This window comes from Schistocerca serialis, chromosome 4 (genome assembly GCF_023864345.2).
Source record: "Schistocerca serialis cubense isolate TAMUIC-IGC-003099 chromosome 4, iqSchSeri2.2, whole genome shotgun sequence".
In the NCBI taxonomy this organism is placed as follows: domain Eukaryota; kingdom Metazoa; phylum Arthropoda; class Insecta; order Orthoptera; family Acrididae; genus Schistocerca; species Schistocerca serialis.
This window is the reverse complement of record NC_064641.1, coordinates 224,662,742-224,680,780: the sequence shown is the minus strand read 5'-3', so window position 1 is coordinate 224,680,780 and position 18,039 is coordinate 224,662,742. Positions and strand designations below refer to the sequence as shown.

The 18,039-nt window shown below is 45.6% G+C and overlaps 1 protein-coding gene across 1 annotated transcript in view; it reads right to left on the bottom strand.

Moving 5' to 3' along the window:
• The window catches only part of LOC126473754 (proton-coupled folate transporter), a 298,864-nt gene that overhangs the window by 261,117 nt on the left and 19,708 nt on the right, over positions 1 to 18,039 (bottom strand). The gene's annotated exons all lie outside the window — the stretch shown is intronic.

The following is an 18,039-nucleotide window of genomic DNA, read 5'->3' as shown; positions in this document are numbered from 1 at the left end:
TTTTCCCCTTTCGCTGTTCCATTCGCAAATAGGTCGTGGGAAGAAAGATAGTTGGTAAATCTAACAAGTTCCGATTTCATTCATTTTCTCGTTATGTTCAGTTCAGGGTGTCGTAACCTGGACGGAGTAATACAGGGTGTACATAAAGTCTGGGAACACTTTCAATTATTTACTACACAAGAATCAAAAATTTTACAGATATCATACATATGTAATTTTGAAGAGAAACCCTGAAAGTTTTTTTTTCATGTATACCGCCACAGCGTAGTTTGGTAATTTGCCGATAGTCAGCGCTAGTCGCAAACATGACCGTGCTACAGAAGGGAGACAGCTGTTTCATGAAATTGCCTCCCCGATCACCAGATCTCACTCCGTGTGACATTTTTCTGTCGGCACACATTAAAGACCGGGTGTATGTACCGCCTCTACCATGTGATGTAGCAGAGCTCTACATCTACATGATTACTCTGCAATTCATATTTATGTGCTTGGCAGAGGGTTCATCGAACCACAATTATACTATCTCTCTACCATTCCACTCCCGAACAGCGCGCGGGAAAAACGAACACCTAAACCTTCCTGTTAAAGCTCTGATTTCTCTTATTTTATTTTGATGATCATTCCTACCTATGCAGGTTGGGCTCAACAAAATATTTTCGCATTCGGAAGAGAAAGTTGGTGACTGAAATTTCGTAAATAGATCTCGCCGCGACGAAAAACGTCTTTGCTTTAATGACTCCCATCCCAACTCGCGTATCATATCTGCCACACTCTCTCCCCTATTACGTGATAATACAAAACGAGCTGCCCTTTTTTGCACCCTTTCGATGTCCTCCGTCAATCCCACCTGGTAAGAATCCCACACCTCGCAGCAATATTCTAACAGAGGACGAACGAGTGTAGTGTAAGCTGTCTCTTTAGTGGACTTGTTGCATCTTCTAAGTGTCCTGCCAATGAAACGTAACCTTTGGCTCGCCTTCCCCACCATATTATCTATGTGGTCTTTCCAACTGAAGTTGTTCACAATTTTAACACCCAGGTACTTAGTTGAATTGACAGCCTTGAGAATTGTACTATTTATCGAGTAATCGAATTCCAACGGATTTCTTTTGGAACTCATGTGGATCACCTCACACTTTTCGTTATTTAGCGTTAACTGCCACCGGCCACACCAAACAGCAATCTTTTCTAAATCGCTTTGCAACTGATACTGGTCTTCGGATGACCTTACTAGACGGTAAATTACAGCATCATCTGCGAACAACCTAAGAGAGCTGCTCAGATTGTCACCCAGGTCATTTATATAGATCAGGAACAGCAGAGGTCCCAGGACGCTTCCCTGGGGAACACCTGATATCACTTCAGTCTTACTCGAGGATTTGCCGTATATTACCATGAACTGCGGCCTTCCTGACAGGAAATCACGAATCCAGTCGCACAACTGAGACGATATACCCCATAGGCCTGCAGCTTGATTAGAAGTCGCTTGTGAGGAACGGTGTCAAAAGCTTTCCGGAAATCTAGAAATACGGAATCAACTTGAGATCCCCTGTCGATAGCGGCCATTACTTCGTGCGGGAGAATAGGGGAAGCGACTGCCACAGTCCTCGATGCCATGCTGGTGGTACTCGTATGGCAAGAATTCGATTACCGTATTGACGTGTGCCGAGTCACTCATGATTCGCATATCGAATGTTTGTATAAAAAAAAAAAAAAAAAAAAAAAAACTTTCAGAGTTTCTCTTCAAAATGCAATATGAATGACTTCTGTGCAATGTTTAGTTCTTGTGCAATAAATAATTGAAAGTGTTCCCGGAATTTATATACACACTGTATGTTGTCCACTCCTATCCATAACTTACTCTCTCGTAATTTCGACAGCTCACCTCTCCGTGATGTACAGTGCACTTCCTAGCGTCTGTCACTGGAGCTCGTTCAGCATCTTCGCTCTCGTGTCCGCTAAACGATCCCCTGACGAAACGCTAGCCTCATCGGTGCATTTTTCTCCAGACGTTCTATTAACCCAACATGATAAGAGTCTCAGAGCGATTCGTGTGAAACCCAGCTCACGCTATTCGTCCACGAGACTCAGAGGGCCATAGACACGGGTTCACAGGTAGATGCCGCGTTCCTTGACTTGCGCAAGGCGTTCGATACAGTTCCCCACAGTCGTTTAATGAACAAAGTAAGGGCATATGGATTACCAGACCAATTGTGTGGTTGGATTGAAGAGTTTCTAGATAACAGAACGCAGCATGTCATTCTCAATGGAGAGAAGTCTTCCGTAGTAAAAGTGATTTCAGGTGTGCCGCAGGGGAGTGTCATAGGACCGTTGCTATTCACAATATACATAAATGACTTTGTGGATGACATCGGAAGTTCACTGAGGCTTTTTGCAGATGATGCTGTGGTTTATAGAGAGGTTGTAACAATGGAAAATTGTACTGAAATGCAGAAGGTTCGCAGTGAATTGACACATGGTGCAGGGAATGGCAATTGAATCTCAATGTAGACAAGTGTAATGTGCTGCGAATACATAGAAAGATAGATCCCTTATCATTTAGCTACAAAATAGCAGGTCAGCAACTGGAAGCAGTTAATTCCATAAATTATCTGGGCGTACGCATTAGGAGTGATTTAAAATGGAATGATCACGTATAGTTGATCGTCGGTAAAGCAGATACCAGACTGAGATTCATTGGAAGAATCCTAAGGAAATGCAATCCGAAAACAAAGCAATTAGGTTACAGTACACTTGTTCGCCCACTGCTTGAATACTGCTCACCAGTGTGGGATCTGTACCAGAGAGGGTTGATAGAAGAGATAGAGAAGATCCAACGGAGAGCAGCGCGCTTCGTTACAGGATCATTTAGTAATCGCGAAAGCGTTACGGAGATGATAGATAAACTCCAGTGGAACACTCTGCTGGAGAGACGCTCAGTAGCTCGGTACGGGCTTTTGTTGAAGTTTCGAGAACATACCTTCACCGAAGAGTCAAGCAGTATATTGCTCCCTCCTACGTATATCTCGCGAAGAGACCATGAGGATAAAATCAGAGAGATTAGAGCCCACACAGAAGCATACCGACAATCCATCTTTCCACGAACAATACGAGACTGGAATAGAAGGGAGTACCGATAGAGGTACTCAAGATACCCTCCGCCACACACCCTCAGGTGGCTTGCGGAGTATGGATGTAGATGTAGATGTAGATTAACAACAGTCAAGAACCAAGGTATCCGTGCGAAACTTTCATACTTTTATAATTTTAAGTAATAACAATATTTGGAGTAAGTGTAGTAGTCGTTGGGATAAGGGTAGTTGTGCGAATAAGAGAAATCTTCTCTAAGAATTAACCGAATGACGTGAAATAATAATCGTGAATTTACACTTCCGTTTTCTTTAAGGGACGTGTTAGTTTGGTTACCCTTCAAAAGGTTAGATACAGTTGTCCGTGGATAAAGGCGGGGTTTGGTAAATACAGCCCCTTTTTTTGAAGCGTTGCCTACTGGTTATAGTGCTAGCAAGTGCAGTTTTAATAAGTAACTGCCTTGTTGTCAACGTAATAGGCATGCTTGAATCAAATGGTGTTAAGTTTATCCGTGTTATTACAACGGCTCTCCCGGTGTCAATCAGCTGAATGTTAATTGGAAATTCATTGAGTTTTGTTACAAACATGCGTTCTACACAGACTAAGCCCTAGCTTAGAGAGTAGTGTCCGCGTCTTATCTGGTATATGACTAAGACCACAATAATCTCTAACAGTATTTTCAGATTTTAATCGCACTTAGGCTGTAGTAGCAATAGGGAAATCAGAGTTCAAGGCAACTATGACAAATATGTTTATCATTTCGTAAAGTATATTCGTTCAGAAAAGTCAACTTATACAACAGGCAGAGATAATAAACTACCACAGTGGCCACGGTTATTATCTATGACAATGCTGCATACAAGCTATTCAGTTAATAAGTACTTTAAAACAAATAAAATAGTATTTGCAATAAAATAATATCAAAAGGGGCCTCTTATTCCAGATTAATAAGTTAGCCTCGTAAAATATAGGTGTTGAAGCTGGTCAACCATGCTGCAGTTAAAAATCTCTTTTATGTTAGAATTTTACTCAAAAAGTTTTAGCTCAAAATCGGTTCTTAATATGCGATGCCGGTTAAAAAACCTTTCTAATAATACCTCATTCATCCCTGTACAATAAAAGTAAGTGTTGAGATTAAGGACTGTTGGCTTCAGAAATAATACACTCCTGGAAATGGAAAAAAGAACACATTGACACCGGTGTGTCAGACCCACCATAATTGCTCCGGACATTGCGAGAGGGCTGTACAAGCAATGATCACACGCACGGCACAGCGGACACACCAGGAACCGCGGTGTTGGCCGTCGAATGGCGCTAGCTGCGCAGCATTTGTGCATCGCCGCCGTCAGTGTCAGCCAGTTTGCCGTGGCATACGGAGCTCCATCGCAGTCTTTAACACTGGTGGCATGCCGCGACAGCGTGGACGTGAACCGTATGTGCAGTTGACGCTTTGAGCGAGGGCGTATAGTGGGCATGCGGGAAGCCGGGTGGACGTACCGCCGAATTGCTCAACACGTGGGGCGTGAGGTCTCCACAGTACATCGATGTTGTCGCCAGTGGTCGGCGGAAGGTGCACGTGCCCGTCGACCTGGGACCGGACCGCAGCGACGCACGGATGCACGCCAAGACCGTAGGATCCTACGCAGTGCCGTAGGGGACCGCACCGCCACTTCCCAGCAAATTAGGGACACTGTTGCTCCTGGGGTATCGGCGAGGACCATTCGCAACCGTCTCCATGATGCTGGGCTACGGTCCCGCACACCGTTAGGCCGTCTTCCGCTCACGCCCCAACATCGTGCAGCCCGCCTCCAGTGGTGTCGCGACAGGCGTGAATGGAGGGACGAATGGAGACGTGTCGTCTTCAGCGATGAGAGTCGCTTCTGCCTTGGTGCCAATGATGGTCGTATGCGTGTTTGGCGCCGTGCAGGACTGCATACGACCGAGGCACACAGGGCCAACACCCGGCATCATGGTGTGGCGAGCGATCTCCTACACTGGCCGTACACCACTGGTGATCGTCGAGGGGACACTGAATAGTGCACGGTACATCCAAACCGTCATCGAACCCATCGTTCTACCATTCCTAGACCGGCAAGGGAACTTGCTGTTCCAACAGCACAATGCACGTCCGCATGTATCCCGTGCCACCCAACGTGCTCTAGAAGGTGTAAGTCAACTACCCTGGACAGCAAGATCTCCGGATCTGTCCCCCATTGAGCATGTTTGGGACTGGATGAAGCGTCGTCTCACGTGGTCTGCACGTCCAGCACGAACGCTGGTCCAACTGAGGCGCCAGGTGGAAATGGCATGCAAGCCGTTCCACAGGACTACATCCAGCATCTCTACGATCGTCTCCATGGGAGAATAGCAGCCTGCATTGCTGCGAAAGGTGGAAATACACTGTACTAGTGCCGACATTGTGCATGCTCTGTTACCTGTGTCTATGTGCCTGTGGTTTTGTCAGTGTGATCATGTGATGTATCTGACCCCAGGAATGTGTCAATAAAGTTTCCCCTTCCTGGGACAATGAATTCACAGTGTTCTTATTTCAATTTCCAGGAGTGTATATATGATCGTTCGAACAAATGTTTTGTGAATCACTGTTGTCGTGCATGAATTACATTTCCGCAAGATTCTTCCAATGAATCTCTGCCTGGCATCTTCTCTTACTACTGTTTGTTACATGATGTCATTCCACGTTAGGTCGCTCCAGATGGTTCCTCCTGCAGGCTGCTTCCGGGATTCGGGGAGGCGCACCGGTCGCCTGATGAAGGTGTAACGACCAGCCTGGATGTGGTTTTTAGGCGGTTTTCCTTATCCGGCTAGATGAATAACGGGTTGATAGCCACATCCTCCCTTAGTTATACAATTCGCAAACAATTAGAAAACGTTCGCACACACTCACAAATATAATACTACACGAAGACAGCTGTGGTACACAAATTCCGTCCCAGGGAGTAGAGGGGTGGGAAAGGGCATTCGATCATTCTCTGATTAACAATGCCAAATCCAACAATAACCATGTCAACCACTTGTAGGAATGGGGTAAAGGCAAAAGAAAAAGCACAAGAAGGAGGTATAATCAAACAGTAGTGGATGTAAACAGTTTTTGATGTTGCTGAGCAACAGTCATACGATAAATTTTAAAAGAACACACCTCCATTTGACTGTATTGTTGTTCATTTAATTACGGCCCAGGTTTCGGCCTTTTATGCCATTTGCAAATGATTGAGTTGATGCTATTAACACATACTGCAGGACATCAAGCTCAAAATTGGCCATAAATTAAGAAGAATATTCGCTCCCTTCGAAACGCCAGATGCAAAATCATCATCTTGTAAAAAGATCAGTAAATAATAATGGGAACACGTCATATTTAATAACATAATTACGACTCAGGGACATGCGTTCATCTTTTATATACCAAAGTAAACGTGTTTTAAATATGATGGGCTCACATATACGGTGTTACAAAAAGGTACGGCCAAACTTTCAGGAAACATTCCTCACATACAAATAAAGAAAAGATGTTATGTGGACATGTGTCCGGAAACGCTTAATTTCCATGTTAGAGCTCATTTTAGTTTCGTCAGTATGTACTGTACTTCCTCGATTCACCGCCAGTTGGTCCAATTGAAGGAAGGTAATGTTGACTTCGGTGCTTGTGTTGACATGCGACTCATTGCTCTACAGTACTAGCATCAAGCACATCAGTACGTAGCATCAATAGGTTAGTGTTCATCACGAACGTTGTTTTGCAGTCAGTGCAATCTTTACACATGCGGGGTTGGCAGATGTATGGATTAGCACGGAGCAATAGCCGTGGCACGGTACGTTTGTATCGAGACAGATTTCCAGAACGAAGGTGTCCCGACAGGAAGACGTTCGAAGCAATTGATCGGCGTCTTAGGGAGCACGGAACATTCCAGCCTATGACTCGCGACTGGGGAAGACCTAGAACGACGAGGACACCTGCCATGGACGAGGCAATCCTTCGGGCAGTTGACGATAACCCTAATGTCAGCGTCAGAGAAGTTGCTGCTGTACAAAGTAACGTTGACCACGTCATTGTATGGAGAGTGCTACGGGAGAACCAGTTGTTTCCGTACCATGTACAGCGTGTGCAGGCACTATCAGCAGCTGATTGGCCTCCACGGGTACACTTCTGCGAATGGTTCATCCAACAATGTGTCAATCCTCATTTTAGTGCAAATGTTCTCTTTACGGATAAGGCTTCATTCCAACGTGATCAACTTGTAAATTTTCACAATCAACATGTGTGGGCTGACGAGGATCCGCACGCAATTGTGCAATCACATCATAAACACAGATTTTCTGTGAACGTTTGGGCAGGCATTGTTGGTGATGTCTTTATTGGGCCCCATGTTCTTCCACCTACGCTCAATGGAGCACGTTATCATGATTTAATACGGGATACTCTACCTGTGCTGCGAGAACATGTGCCTTTACAAGTACGACACAACATGTGGTTCATGCACGATGGAGCTCCTGCACATTTCAGTTGAAGTGTTCGTACGCTTCTCAATAACAGGTTCGGTGACCGATGGATTGGTAGAGGCGGACCAATTCCATGGCCTCCACGCTCTCTTAACCTCAACCTTCTTGAATTTCATTTATGGGGGTATTTGAAAGCTCTTGTCTACGCAACGCCGGTACCAAATGTAGAGACTCTTCGTGCTCGTATTGTGGACGGTTGTGATACAATACGCCATTCTGGTTCAAATGGCTCTGAGCACTATGGGACTCAACTGCTGAGGTCATTAGTCCCCTAGAACTTAGAACTAGTTAAACCTAACTAACCTAAGGACATCACAAACATCCATGCCCGAGGCAGGATTCGAACCTGCGACCGTAGCGGTCTTGCGGTTCCAGACTACAGCGCCTTTAACCGCACGGCCACTTCGGCCGGCTACGCCATTCTCCAGGGCTGCATCAGCGCATCAGGGATTCCATGCGACGGAGGGTGGATGCATGTATCCTCGCTAACGGAGGACATGTTGAACATTTCCTGTAACAGTGTTTGAAGTCACGCTGGTACGTTCTGTTGCTGTGTGCTTCCATTCCATGATTAATGTGATTTGAAGAGAAGTAATAAAATGAGCTCTAACATGGAAAGTAAGCGTTTCCGGACACATCTCGACATAACATATTTTCTTTCTTTGTGTGTGAGGAATGTTTCCTGAAAGTTTGGCCGTACCTTTTTGTAACACCCCATATATATATATATATATATATATATATATATATATATATATATATATATATATATATATATAGGGTGTTAACATCTTTTATATAACAAAGTAAACTTGTTTTAAATATGACGTGCTCCCACTATTATTTACTGATCTTTTTACAAGATGATTTTACATCTGCATTTCGAGGGAAGCGAATATTTTTCTTAATTTATGGCCAATTTTCAGCTCGATGGCCTGCAGTATCTGTTAACGACATAAACTCAATCAATTGAAAACGGCATAAAATGCCGAGACCTCGTTCGTAATTAAATAAACAACAATACAGTAAAATGGCGGTGTGCTCATTTAAAAATTAGTGGATGTCTTCGTCTGTTTATGGGTAATACGTTACATTTTGTTTGCCTTCTAGTTCAAATGCCAGTCCTTAACCAATAATAGATGCTCTGCAGTTCTTTCTTCAGTTCGTTACTGTCTTCTGGCTTTGCTACCTTCATGCATGCAACTCGAGCGTATGGGAACATTCTCATGGTGCTTCCGGCGCTATCCTCTGCGTCATTTATATACATTCTAAACAGCAACAATGCCATACACTCCCTTAGAGTACTTCTGGGCAACTGCCTCCGTCTACACTGCTCTAAATTATATAATATGGGATATATTCGTTGAACTAAACATTTTATTAAAAATACTTTGGTGACCACTTGTACACCGCAAAATAAATATTCTTCTTAACGAAATATCGTTTCACGTTGAACGTAAGCGTGTAACGACAGAGTTACCAGCTACGTGTAGTAGACGCTGTCGACTTATTTGACACTGCAGTGCGATTTCGTACACACGTAAATGAAATAAACAATTCACTAACAATGATTTGGTAACCACCCAAATCACATAACACAAATTTTGTCTTCCAGGAAAACAAATTTATCCTTTATTTAAGCATGTGTTCTAACTATTGACCATGGACTGAAAGGCACATTTGAAATCGCCGTTCGAAAGAACCATAAACAGATGTCCTTACAGAGGATGATATGGTAGATCATGCACTGGCGATTAGATAACACATCGTCTGGCATGGTTGGGACTTCGTCACAGATTGCATCTTTGAGTGCTGGCCAAAGAAAGAAATTAAGAGTCAAATCGGGTGACCTCGCAGGCCATTTGCCAATAGAATTTTGTCCTATCCAACGGCAAGGAAAGTTCTCATACAGCATTTGTGTTGCAACACAGGACGAGTGAGCTGGACAACTGTCGTGTTGCAGCCACATATACTGTAGAGTATCCAGTGGTACCTCTTCTAGAAGAACCAGCAGAATGTTCCTCAGAAAGTGAGCGTACGAATGTCCACTTAGAACGCCGGAGATAAAGTATGGTCCCACAATGTAGTTTCCTATGATGCAGCACCATACGTTTGCCTTCCACGGTTGTTGATGTGGCACCTGACGAAGTCAGTGTGGAGTTTCGGTTGCCCAGTAGTGCGTGTTATGCAACTTTACATTAGCGTGGTTAGTAAACGTAAAGAGTAAAAGTTAGAAAAACGTAGAGTCGTTTCTCAGTTGCTGAAGGACAAACCGAGAAAATTCTGTACGACATTAGAAATCAGGATCGTCTAGCGTCTGATGTAGTGACAGATGATAGGGATGGAAATTCTGTCGATGCAGAATACGACTCGTCTAGCTGATATCAAATTCCTTGAGAATATGTCTCGTAACACTGTGCGGATTCACTGGCGTCGTAGCCAGAACTGCTTCTTCGTGTTCCCTGTCAGTTGCAGCCTTCTTTCTTGTCCTCTTTTTGACGTTGAAGCAGCCTGTCCGCGCTAGCGCCTTCATAATTCGTGCAATCCCAGCTGAGAAAACCGCACACCATACTGTGACTTTCGATAACTGCAGAGGCCTTTGAAGTGATTCTCTGGGGTTGATGTCGGCCCAGTAGCACATGTTCCGTTTGTTGACGCATCCGGTCAATTGAACATAGGCTTCATCACTGAAAAATGAAGTGTAAAACAAAACTTTCGATTTGTACCTATATTATAAACAAAATATAACAAAATTCTGATTCATAAAATTGGTTTTACTGAGTTTTCAAATCAGGAAGTTACCTCGCCACAGCCTGTATGTGAGAAGAGACGCCTACGTACAAGCCACGCAATTCCCCTAAATTACACTACTGGTCATTAAAATTGCTACACCAAAAAGAAATGCAGATGATAAACGGGTATTCATTGGACAAATATATTATACTAGAACTGACATGTGATTACATTTTCACGCAGTTTGGATGCATAGATCCTGAGAAATCAGTACCCAGAACAACCACCTCTGGCCGTAATAACGGCCTTCATACGCCTAGACATTGAGTCAAACAGAGCTTGGATGGCGTGTACAGGTACAGCTGCCCATGCAGCTTCAACACGATACCACACTTCATCAAGAGTAGTGACTGGCGTATTGTGACGAGCCAGTTGCTCGGCCACCATTGACCAGACGTTTTCAATTGGTGAGAGAGCTGGAGAAGGTGCTGGCCAGGGCAGCAGTCGAACATTTTCTGTATCCAGAAAGAACCGTACAGGACCTGCAACATGCGGTCGTGCATTATCCTGCTGAAATGTAGGGTTTCGCGGGGATCGAATGAAGGGTAGAGCCACGGGTGGTAAAACATCTGAAATGTAACGTCCACTGTTCAAAGTGCCGTCAATGCGAACAAGAGGTGACCGAGACGTGTAACCAATGGCACCCCATACCATCACGCCGGGTGATACGCCAGTATGGCGATGACGAATACACGGCGTTCCGTATTACCATCCTGAACCCACCGATTCCATATTCTGCTAACAGTCATTAGATCTCGACCAACGCGAGGAGCAATGACGCGATACGATAAACCGCAATCGCGAAAGGCTACAATCCGACCTTTAGCAAAGTCGGAAACGTGATGGTACGCATTTCTCCTCCTTACACGAGGTATCACAACAACGTTTCACCAGGCAACGCCGGTCAACTCCTGTTTGTGCATGAGAAATCGATTGGAAACGTTCGTCATGTGAGCACGTTGTAGGTGTCGCCACCGGCGCCAACCTTGTGTGAATGCTCTGAGAAGCTGATCATTTGCATATCACAGCATCTGCTTCCTGTCGGTTAAATTTCGCGTCTGTAGCACGTCATCTTCGTGGTGTAGCAGTTTTAATGACTAGTAGTGTACGTGCCGACGGTTTGTAGGCGCAGAGCTGGCGTCCGGTAGCATCCCGGCTGTTTGCCATAGGTTAAAATCAGGCGAATCTGGCGGCCGAGGCATCAACATGAGTTCACTATCAAGCTCCCCAAACCACTGGCCTTGTAACACGGACAGTTATCCTGCTGCAAAACGCAGTCGCCGTCTGGGAAGACTTCAAATATGAAGGAATGAGGTGGTCCACAATACCGATTACCTAGTTAACAAACGTCATGGTGCCTTCGATTACTACTACAGTTCCCACGATAACCCAGATGAACGTTCCCCACAGTATGATACTGCAACCACTACTGCATCCGTGGTGCTGTGCATATTTCTAGCAGACGTTCTCCTGGGTGGCGGTGTATCTGGACACGACCATCGACCTGGTGTACCGAGAAACGTGATCCATCCCACCAGGCGCCGGGCGGGGTGGCGAACGGTTCTAGGCGCTACAGTCTGGAACCGCGCGACCGCTACGGTCGCAGGTTGGAATCATGCCTCGGGCATGGATGTGTGTGATGTCCTTAGGTTAGTTAGGCTTCAGTAAGTTCTAGGGGACTGATGACCTCAGAAGTTGTCCCATAGTGCTCAGAGCCATTTGATCCATCCCACCAGGCGACACGTTTCCATCGATCCACGGTCCAGTCTCGATGATCTCGTATCCACTGCAATCCCATTTACGATGGCATTGGGACCGTTTAGGGGCAGTCTGCTGCAGAACCTCACGTTCAGCAGTGTGTGCTGAACGGTGTGTTCCGCAATACTGGTGTCTGCAGCAACACTGTACTCTGTCGGCAGATTCGCCACAGATCGCCGTCCATCCTGCATTACAGAGGGTGTCCAACACCCAGTCGCTCCTCGTCGTCTCACCGTTCTTCGGACATCTTCCATGGACTAGCACTCGCATGCCAATCAGCATCGCCTTTTCTCAGCTGCTAGTACCGATGTTCCTACATCTACATCTACGTGATTACTCTGTTATTCACAATAAAGTGCCTGGCAGAGGGCTCAATGAACCACCTTCATGCTGTCTCTCTACCGTTCCACTCTCGAACGGCACGCGGGAAAAACGAGCACTTAAATTTTCCTGTGCGAGCCCTTATTTCTCTTATTTTATCGTGATGATCGTTCTCCCTATGTAGGTGGGTGCTAACAGAATGTTTTCGCAATTGGAGGAGAAAATCTGCCCTTTGTCACAGACGCTTATGTCGGTGGATCTCCCTATTTGCAGCCCATATCGTCACTAGAACGATTTCCTATTTTCCCCAGCTCCGCATCCATACTGTCCTTACGCCTTACGTTGTCACTTGCAAGGAATGCCACAAATTCAGTCTCGCGGCAGACTTTAGGTAACTACGCAAAAACAGACAGTCATCAGCGCTTAATAACGACCTTGTGACTGAATGAAACGACTTCTATCTACTCGCGCAAATTTCATTTACAACCGGTTTGAAGCGGTTCCCGGCATTGTAATGACTTGGAGATAAGCACCTTCTGAGAAAGGTGAAAACTGACACGAGCAAAGGCGAATGGTTCTTATCACCGGCAGAATTACTCAAATCTTCTTGAGACTGTGAAGAGCAGATTGTTATCAGTCTAAAACTATGTTGAAAATATGAGGTAGAGGCCGTGCGAGGAGGGGGGGGGGGGGCAGACGACGACTGGTGCAACATCTGTCCATTGTGTAATGAACAGCACAGGTGGATTTCAAACAAAAGGAGAAAGAAGTGTGCAAAGGCTTTTTTACACGAATAGACCTCTTATCGAGTGCTTTTATTTGAGCTACAAAATGGTTCAAATGGCTCTGAGCACTATGGGACTTAACTGCTGAGGTCATCAGTCCCCTAGAACTTAGAACTACTTAAACCTAACTAACCTAAGAACATCACACACATCCACGCCCAAAGCAGGACTGTAACGCCTAGAACCGCTCGGCCACTCCGGCCGGCTTTGAGCTACAAACTCATGGGGCAATACAATCTTTCCTTCCACGAAATTCATATAATTAGAGTAGGAGGATATTAAACAATCCTTTTAGTATTGTAGTTATAAGAATAACATGCTCAGGTAGTTGTAACATTCTGTTGTTTCTCTCAACTTTTCGCCTTCCTTCTTAAGTGTCACCCTAGACAGCCTAATAATGTTAAGTGATCTGGGGAGTTACGCACACTTGCCCGAAGGTTGCGTTATCGCATCATAAGGTTAGGCCCCAGCGGCGAATTCGCGACTTTCCGCTTACCGCCGGCTAGCTACATCTTGCGCGCCAAACAGACCTGACGAGCGCAATATTTGTGTAAAATCTGCTAAATAGCCGTAAAGAACTGATGTATTGAATTTTCGATCTCGTTCTGAAAACTGGAAATTACACTCCTTACTCTTCCTATTTTCCTTCTTTTTTCGCACCGTCGTTTTCTATTCATATACTATAATTACTTGCATCCCACGTCCGGACTGTATTTCTTTCCTGTTCTCACTGACTGAATACCATACGTCCTACTCCAGAAGCCTAAATGAAGATGGACTAGCGCCGGTTTGAATCTTGCCCATCCCGAAAACCAGTTCAAAGTTATATAATCACACGACGATGTATATCAGATCGCACCATCATCGACAACCACTAGAAATTATTTCCAAATAGTGAAGTTATACTAAACACATAAAAAAAAAGTTTTGCATCACCCCAGTTCCCAGAACTCCCGAAGATAGACGTTGACTGTAGGTCAAGGGACACAGTCCCTTTGACTGTTCACAGATGTCACTAAACCCGCCCAAAGATGTAAGCAACCATGCATGAACAGCGCGTGTTAGACGGAGGGAGTCCGAAGCCGATCAGTTCCAGTCATTCCAACACGAAGGAGGTACACGGCTCGTGTTGTCTGTAGTTCAACCATGCCTAGACGGTCAATATCGCGGTTCCATCGGTCCGCATTGGTACTTTGAGCCAGAAAGGGCTCTCAACAAGGGAAGTGTCCAGGCGTCTCTGAGTGAACCAAAGCGATGTTGTTCGGACATGGAGGAGATACAGAGAGACAGGAACTGTCGATGACATACCTCGCTCAGACCGCCCAAGGGCTACTACTGCAGTGGATGACCGCTACCTACGGATTACGGCTCAGAGGAACACTGACAGCAAAGCCACTATGTTGAATAATGCTTTTCGTGCAGCCACAGGACGTCGTGTCACAACTCAAACTGTGCTCAATAGGCTGCATGATGCGCAACTTCACACCGACATGCATGGCGAGGTCCATCTTTGCAACCACGACACCATGCAGGGCGGTACAGATGGACCCAACAACATGCCGAATAGACCGCTCAGGACTGGCATCACGTTCTCTTCACCGATGAGTGTCGCATATGCCTTCAACCAGACAATTGTCGGAGACGTGTTTGGAGGCGACCAGGTCAGGCTGAATGCCTTAGCACACTGTCCAGCGAGTGCAGCAATGTGGAGGTTCCCTGATGTTTTGGGATGTCATTATGTGGGGCCGATGTACGCCGCTGGTGGTCTTGGAAGGCACCGTAACTGCTGTACGATACGTGAATGCCATCCTCCGACCGATAGTGCGACCATATCGGCAGCATACTGGCGAGGCATTCGTCTTCATGGACGACAATTCGCGCCCCCATCGTGCAAATCTTGTGAATGACTTCCTTCAGGGTGACGACATCGCTCGACTAGAGTGGCCAGCATGTTCTCCAGGCATGAACCATATCGAACATAACTGGGATAGATTGAACAGGGCTGTTTATGGGCGACGTGAGCCACCAACCACTCTGAGGGATCTACGCCGAATCAACGCTGAGGAGTGGGACAATCTGGACCAAAAGTGCCTTGATGAACTAGTGGATAGTATGCCACGACGAATACAGGCATGCATCATTGCAAGAGAACGTGCTACTAGGTATTAGAGGTAGCGGTTTGTACAGCAATCTGGACCACCACCTCTGAAGGTCTCGCTGTATAGTGGCACAAAATGCAATGTGTATTTTTCATGAGCAACAAAAAGGGCGGAAATTATATTTATGTTGATCTTTATTCCAATTTTCTGTACAGGTTCCGTAACTCTCGGAACCGAGGTGATGCAAAACTTTTTTTGATGTGTGTATTTTGATATTTTATTGTACACGGTACAATCACACTAATGTGATCTTGTCAATAATGTCGGAAGCTCAATGAGTCTGTTCACAGGTGCTGTTGTTGTAGACCCACAGAAGTCGCAACGCTTCAAAATAGTCGCGAAATAGATACGACGTGCAGAAGATCGGCGCTCAGCGCAAGGAATGGTAGTGAACCCTCACCATAAACATATATAACGTATTGTACATACAGGTGAAGCAAAAAAAATTAGGAACACCAAAAATATAACACTTTACCGTGCCTAATGTGCTGTAGGAAACCCACTGGCACTCAAAACAGCTCCCAGTCGTCTAGGAATGGAGAAATACAGGTGCTTTATGATTTTCAAGAGAATATTATACCAATATTATACCATTCTTCCAGGAAAATAGTGGCAAGTTCAGGGAACGATGATGGAGGGGAATAGCTATCATGAAGCCTGCTCTCCAAATTAGATCACAAGAGCTGAGTGATACTGAGATCTGGAGATTTTGGTGGCCAGAGGAGATGCGACAATACATTCTCGTACTCACGAAACCAGCTCTGGACGGTGCGTGAGTTATGTGAACAGTTTCTCAGTCGTTTTGGAACTGGTATCACCATTGAAGAAGAAATATTGTACAATGAGATCTACCTGATCAGCCAAAATGGTCACATATTCCTGGCAGTAATGCGACCTTCCAGGAAACTATGCAGCTCTTGGGATATCACGACATGGCTGCCCAAATCATCACCGAACCCGAACCATGTGTCACCGTTTGGACGTAAACTCGGCCAGAAGTTGGAAACAGTGTGGAACAAGACACACCCAACTAAATGCCTTCCTTGCATTTCTCCATAGTTCTGGTTTTATGCTTCGGCACAGGTTTTCCTATTGTGTGGATTTGCACAGTGACGAGTGGTTTTGCAGTTCCAACTCGCCCGGCAGTGCACTGATAAGGAGCTCTCTTCCAGTTGTTTGATGCTGTCAAGAGTTCGCGAACGCGGCATTCATTTCTGCAATGGCTTTTGCAGCTCGCGTCCTCTTATTTTTCGTCATAACCTTTTTCACTGATCGTCCGACACGATCACTCAACACAAACTTTCTTCCGCTTTGAACTTATGTTTTCCGCTCTCCCGGTATGCGCTACGAATCTTCGATACGGTACCTCTTGAAACACCGAATACTTCCGTTACCTTGGTTTCGGAAGTACTCTCCACAACAAGCAACAATCAGCTCGCGCTCGAATTCACTTAGTTCCTACCTAACGCACTCACAACTACATAGAACACGGTTCTGATCACGACTTGACACGCGAAACGTATTGAAAATACAGCACCATTGGCGTTCGTGGTCAAATATAACAGCGCAACCTGCCGGCTTGGCTAGCATTGCCATTTATGTTATTTCAAGCATACATGTATCGTGGTGTGGCTATATTTATGTCTGCCTCTGCAAACAGGCGGATAGACCCGTTATTTTGTGATTACACTATTGCCGAACAATCACTGGAAGCAGTCACACCCACTAAATACGTAGGTTGGAACATAATAGTGGCAACTTTTATTCACAACCGATACAAAAAAGTTACATGTTTGCACCTGTTACTGTCCTTCAAAGTAGTCACCAGCGTTGTGTAGAACCCGTTGCCAGCGATGTGGAAGGCGTAGTATACCGTTAGCAGAGCCTGTTCTGTTGATGGTGCGAATGGAGCGGTCTACTGCCTGTCGAAGCACTGGAACAGTTCTGAAGCGAACCCCACGAAGTGGTTGCTTCATCTTCGGAATCAAATCAGAGTCACAAGGACTTAAGTCCGGGGAGTATGGAGGGTGGTACAGTACTTCCCGGTCCCATCGACCGAACAGAGCAGCCACAGCTTGCGCTGTATGCCCCCGCGCATTGTCGTGCAAAATGATGGGCGGCTTGCATAGAAAGTGAGGCCGCTTCTTTCGTAAAGCTGGTCGCAGGTGATGCTCCAAAAACGACCAGCTTTGCGAAAGAAGCGGCGACACTTTCTGTGCAACCCACCCATCCTTTTGCACGACAATGCGCGGGCGCATACATCGCAAGCTGTGGCTGCTCTGTCCGGTCGATGGGACCGGGAAGTACTGTACCATACTCCCCGGATTTAAGTCCTTGTGACTCTGATTTGATTCCGAAGATGAAGGAACCACTTCGTGGGATTCGCTTCAGAACTGTTCCCGAGCTTCGACGGGCAGTAGACCGCTCCATTCGCACCATCAACAGAACAGGATCTGCTAACGGTATACTACGCCTTGCACATCGCTGGCAACGGGTTCTACACAACGCTGGTGACTATTCTGAAGGACAGTAACAGGTGCAAACATGTAACTCTTTTGCATCGGTTGTGAATAAATAGTTGCCGCTACTGAAGTTCCAACCCTCGTATCTGGTAG